This window comes from Pseudophryne corroboree, chromosome 3, assembly GCF_028390025.1.
Source record: "Pseudophryne corroboree isolate aPseCor3 chromosome 3, aPseCor3.hap2, whole genome shotgun sequence".
Taxonomy (NCBI): domain Eukaryota; kingdom Metazoa; phylum Chordata; class Amphibia; order Anura; family Myobatrachidae; genus Pseudophryne; species Pseudophryne corroboree.
In genome coordinates, this window is record NC_086446.1 from 91,663,211 (window position 1) to 91,669,660 (window position 6,450).

Consider the following 6,450-nt stretch of genomic DNA (forward strand, 5'->3'; position numbering starts at 1 on the left):
ACTCGTGATACTATACCCAGTTAACAGTATGAATAACAACTGAGCCTCACGAAAAGATGGCTCATAACAATAACCCTTTAGTTAGGCAATAACTATATACAAGTATTGCAGACAATCCGCACTTGGGATGGGCGCCCAGCATCCACTACGGACTACGAGAAATAGAATTACCGGTGAGTAAATTCTTATTTTCTCTGACGTCCTAGTGGATGCTGGGAACTCCGTAAGGACCATGGGGATTATACCAAAGCTCCCAAACGGGCGGGAGAGTGCGGATGACTCTGCAGCACCGAATGAGCAAACTCAAGGTCCTCCTCAGCCAGGGTATCAAACTTGTAGAATTCTGCAAATGTGTTTGAACCTGACCAAGTAGCAGCTCGGCAAAGCTGTAAAGCCGAGACCCCTCGGGCAGCCGCCCAAGAAGAGCCCACCTTCCTCGTGGAATGGGCTTTTACTGATATAGGATGCGGCAGTCCAGCCGCAGAATGTGCAAGTTGAATCGTGCTATAGATCCAGCGAGCAATAGTCTGCTTTGAAGCAGGAGCACCCAGCTTGTTGGGTGCATACAGGATAAATAGCGAGTCAGTTTTCCTGACTCTAGCCATCCTGGAAACATAGATTTTCAGGGCCCTGACTACGTCCAGCAACTTGGAATCCTCCAAGTCCCGAGTAGCCGCAGGCACCACAATAGGTTGGTTCAAATGAAACGCTGATACCACCTTAGGAAGAAATTGGGAACGAGTCCTCAATTCCGCCCTATCCATATGAAAAATCAGAAAAGGGCATTTACATGACAAAACCGCCAATTCTGAAACACGCCTGGCCGAAGCCAAGGCCAACAGCATGACCTTCGTCTTGAGGAAGTCCCGGGAGACGGGACGAAACGCGTTGACGTCACTCCTTTTGCTCAGCCCACAGACGCACTGACCGCTGCCAGCCACATTCCTTTGCAGCGGTGAATTTGAATTTGTTAATCAGCCTCAGAGAATCTGTACCGGTACGCCAGGTCAGCATACCACTGCAGCGTCCATACCCGCCCGCCAGGACAGAATCAACTGCACCGTGATAGTGCCGGCGGCGGACGCTTGGAAGTTATCCCGGTACCTCCTGCGCTGCGAGACTGAATCTTCCCGCAGGTCGGGTAAATATTATCAGCGGCATTTCCTCTGCACTGGGACGCCAGTAGCATAGAGGACGGGAGCTACAATCATTCTTATACAGGCTGTATTAACTGTTGCAATTCAGTTTTATTGATACAAAGAGACCAAAACTAGGTCTATGTGGCAGCATTGAAGTTACATTGTTACAAATCATTTCAACAAAGTGACATATTTAGAACGTCTATCAGTGTGCTTGAGCTTTCTTGTATCAATGGTTTTTATTGTACTATATTGTGTGTGTAAATAAATTTGTTTAAATTTTATCAGCAAGTTCCATATGTGTTTTAAATTGATTTAAGCAGACACCTGTGTATCTATTAATTTTTAATCAATTATCAATAAGCATACATCAAGCGCAGCACTCTTGTGTATATATTTTTGTTGTTTGGGGGAGGTAGCAGTCCCTCAGTGCTTGCAGCTGCTGTATAGCCAACTTAAATTTAATTCATCATTTGCGCCAGGAGTTGGGGTGGTTAAACACTCTCAATCTTTTTTACCACAATAGGTTGGTTCAAATGAAACGCTGATACCACCTTAGGAAGAAATTGGGAACGAGTCCTCAATTCCGCCCTATCCATATGAAAAATCAGAAAAGGGCTTTTACATGACAAAACCGCCAATTCTGATACACGCCTGGCCGAAGCCAAGGCCAACAGCATGACCACTTTCCGCGTGAGATATTTTTGCTCCACAGTTTTAAGTGGCTCAACCAATGCGACATTAGGAAATCCAACACCACGTTGAGATCCCAAGGTGCCACTGGAGGCACAAAAGGGGGCTGAATATGCAGCACTCCTTTAACAAAAGTCTGAACTTCAGGCAGTGAAGCCAGTTCTTTTTGGAAGAAAATTGACAGAGCCAAAATCTGGACCTTAATGGAACCCAATTTGAGGCCCATAGTCACCCCTGACTGTAGGAAGTGCAGAAATTGACCCAGCTGAAATTCCTCCGTTGGGGCCTTCCAGGCCTCACACCAAGCAACATATTTCCGCTATATGCAGTGATAATGTTTTGCAGTCACATCCTTCCTAGCTTTAATCAGCGTAGGAATGACTTCCTCCGGAATGCCCTTTTCCTTTAGGATCCGGTGTTCAACCGCCATGCCGTCAAACGCAGCCGCGGTAAGTCTTGGAACAGACAGGGCCCCTGCAGTAGCAGGTCCTGTCTGAGCAGCAGAGGCCAAGGGTCCTCTGAGATAATTTCTTGAAGTTCTGGGTACCAAGCTCTTCTTGGCCAATCCAGAACAATGAGTATAGTTCTTACTCCTCTCTTTCTTACTATCCTCAGTACCTTGGGTATGAGAGGAAGAGGAGGGAACACATAAACCGACTGGTACACCCACGGTGTCACTAGAGCGTCCACAGCTATCGCCTGAGGGTCCCTTGACCTGGCGCAATATCTTTGTAGCTTTTTGTTGAGGCGGGACGCCATCATGTCCACCTGTGGCCGTTCCCAACGGTTCACAATCAGCTGTAAGACTTCTGGATGAAGTCCCCACTCTCCCGGGTGGAGGTCGTGTCTGCTGAGGAAGTCTGCTTCCCAGTTGTCCACTCCCGGAATGAACACTGCTGACAGTGCTGTCACGTGATTCTCCGCCATCAAAGAATCCTTGTGGCTTCTGCCATTGCCACCCTGCTTCTTGTGCCGCCCTGGCAGTGTACATGGGCGACCGCAGTGATGTTGTCTGACTGAATCAGAACCAGTTGGTTTTGAAGCAGGGGTTCTGCTTGACTCAGGGCGTTGTAAATGTCCCTTAGTTCCAGAATATTTATGTGTAGGGAAGTTTCCTGACTTGACCATTGTCCTTGGAAGTTTCTTCCCTGGGTGACTGCCCCCCAACCTCGGAGGCTTGTATCCATGGTCACCAGGACCCAGTCCTGTATGCCGAATCTGCGGCCTTCGAGCAGATGAGCACTCTGCAGCCACCACAGCAGAGACACCCTGGCCCTCGGGGACAGGGTGATTAACCGATGCATCTGGAGATGCGATCCGGACCACATGTCCAACAGATCCCACTGGAAGATCCTTGCATGGAATCTGCCGAAGGGACTTGCTTCGTAAGAAGCTACCATCTTTCCCAGGACTCGCGTGCAGTGATGCACCAACACCTGCTTTGGTTTCAGGAGGTCCCTGACCAGAGATGATAATTCCTGGGCCTTCTCCTCCGGGAGAAATATCTTCTTCTGTTCTGTGTCCAGAATCATGCCCAAGAACAGCAGACGCGTCGCAGGAATCAGCTGCGACTTTGGGATATTCAGAATCCAGCCGTGCTGATGCAGCACTTCCTGAGATAGTGCCACGCCGACTAGCAACTGCTCTTTGGACCTCGCCTTTATAAGGAGATCGTCCAAGTACGGAATAATCATGACTCCCTTCTTTCGGAGGAGCATCATCATTTCGGCCATTACCTTGGTAAATACCCACGGTGCTGTGGACAGACCAGACGGCAACGTCTGGAATTGGTAATGACAGTCCTGTACCACAACCTTGAGGTACTTTGAACTTGAACTTTTTTATATAAATGTTCAAGGATTTTAAATTTAGAATGGGTCTCACCGAACCGTCTGGTTTCGGTACCACAACATTGTGGAATAGTAACCCCGTCCCTGTTGAAGGAGGGGTACCTTGATTATCACCTGCTGAAGATACAGCTTGTGAATTGCCGCCAGTACTACCTCCCTTTCTCTGAGGGCAGCAGGCAAGGCTGATTTGAGGTAACGGCGAGGGGGAGTCGCCTCGAACTCCAGCTTGTATCCCTGTGATACTACTTGCAGAACCCAGGGATCCATCTGTGAGCGAGCCCACTGGTCGCTGAAGTTCCGGAGACGCGCCCCCATCGCACCTGGCTCAGCCTGTGGAGCCCAGCGTCATGCGGTGGACTTAGAGGAAGCGGGGGAAGATTTTTGATCCTGGGAACTGGCTGTCTGGTGCAGCCTTTTTCCTTCTTCCCTTGCCTCTGGCAGAAAGGAAGCGCCTTGGACCCGCTTGCTTTTCTGAGGCCGAAAGGACTGTACCTGATAATACGGTGCTTTCTTAGGCTGTGAGGGAACCTGAGGTAAAAATTTTGACTTCCCAGCTGTTGCTGTGGATACAAGGTCCGAGAGACCATCCCCAAACAATTCCTCACCCTTATAAGGCAGAATCTCCATGTGCCTTTTAGAATCAGCATCACCTGTCCACTGCCGGGTCCATAATACCCTCCTGGCAGAAATGGACATTGCATTAAATCTGGATGCCAGCCGGCAAATATCCCTCTGTGCATCCCTCATATATAAGACGACGTCTTTAATATGCTCTATGGTTAGCAAAATAGTATCCCTGTCGAGGGTAACAATATTATCTGACAGGGTATCAGACCACGCTGTAGCAGCACTACACCTCCATGCTGAGGCAATTGCAGGTTCAGTATAGTACCTGAGTGTGTATATACAGACTTCAGGATTTCCTCCTGCTTTCTATCAGCAGGCTCCTTCAAGGTGGCCGTATCCTGAGACGGCAGTGCCACCTTTTTTGACAAACGTGTGAGCGCCATATCCACCCTAGGGGATATCTCCCAACGTGACCTATCCTCTGGCGGGAAAGGGTACGCCATCAGTAACTTTTTAGAAATTACCAGTTTCTTATCGGGGGAAACCCACGCTTCTTCACACACTTCATTCAATTCATCTGAACAAAACACTGGCTGCTTTTTCTCCCCAAACATAAAACCCCTTTTTAGTGGTACTTGGGTTAATGTCAGAAATGTGTAACACATTTTTCATTGCCGAAATCATGCAACGGATGCCCCTAGTGGATTGTGTATATGTCTCAACCTCGACGACACTGGAGTCAGACTCCGTGTCGACATCTGTGTCTGCCATCTGAGGTAGCGGGCGTTTTTGAGCCCCTGATGGCCTTTGAGACGCCTGGGCAGGAGCGGGCTGAGAAGCCGGCTGTCCCATGGCTGTTACGTCATCCAGCCTTTTATGTAAGGAGTTGACACTGTCGGTTAATACCTTCCACATATCCACCCACTCTGGTGTCGGCCCCGCAGGGGGTTACATCACATTTATCGGCACCTGCTCCGCCTCCACATAAGCCTCCTCATCAAACAAGTCGACACAGCCGTACCGACACACCGCACACACACAGGGAATGCTCTGACTGAGGACAGGACCCCACAAAGTCCTTTGGGGAGACAGAGAGAGAGTATGCCAGCACACACCACAGCGCTATTTAATCAGGGATTTACACTAATAGATAGTGATTTATCCCTATAGCTGCTTTTTATATACAGTTTGCGCCTAAATTTAGTGCCCCCCCTCTCTTTTTAACCCTTTGAGCCTGGAAACTGCAGGGGAGAGCCTGGGGAGCTGTCTTCCAGCTGCACTGTGAAGAGAAAATGGCGCCAGTGTGCTGAGGGAGATAGCCCCGCCCCTTTTTCGGCGGACTTCTCCCGCTCTTATAATTGTATTATGGCAGGGGATTTTTACACATATATAGCTTATTTGGCTATATTATGTGTTGTTTGCCAAAGTTAAGGTACTCTAATTGCAGCCCAGGGTGCCCCCCCCCCCCCCCCCCCCCCCCTCCCCAGCGCCCTGCACCCATCAGTGACCTGAGTATGTGGTGTGCATAGGGAGCAATGGCGCACAGCTGCAGTGCTGTGCGCTACCTTAATGAAGACCGAAGTCTTCAGCCGCCGATTTCCAGGACGTTCTTCTTGCTTCTGGCTCTGTAAGGGGGACGGCGGCGCGGCTCCGGGACCAGACGACCGAGGCTGGGCCTGTGTTCGATCCCTCTGGAGCTAATGGTGTTCAGTAGCCTAAAAAGCCCAAGCTAGCTGCAAGCAGGTAGGTTCGCTTCTTCTCCCCTTAGTCCCTCGTAGTAGTGAGTCTGTTGCCAGCAGATCTCACTGAAAATAAAAAACCTAACAAATACTTTCTTTTCTAGGAGCTCAGGAGAGCCCCTAGTGTGCAACCAGCTCGGGCCGGGCACAGATTCTAACTGAGGTCTGGAGGAGGGGCATAGAGGGAGGAGCCAGTGCACACCAGATAGTACCTAATCTTTCTTTTAGAGTGCCCAGTCTCCTGCGGAGCCCGCTATTCTCCATGGTCCTTACGGAGTTCCCAGCATCCACTAGGACGTCAGAGAAATACAGCCTTTACTAAAGGTCGTTGCTAGGGACTTGTGCAGCCCTTTCCAGCAATCCACCTGTCGGAAGCAGGTCATTTTTCTTTTGTGGGATCGTGGTAGGTTCTAAACCTGTCGTGCTCTACTTCTTGGTGCCAGCAGCCACACCCCCGCATCA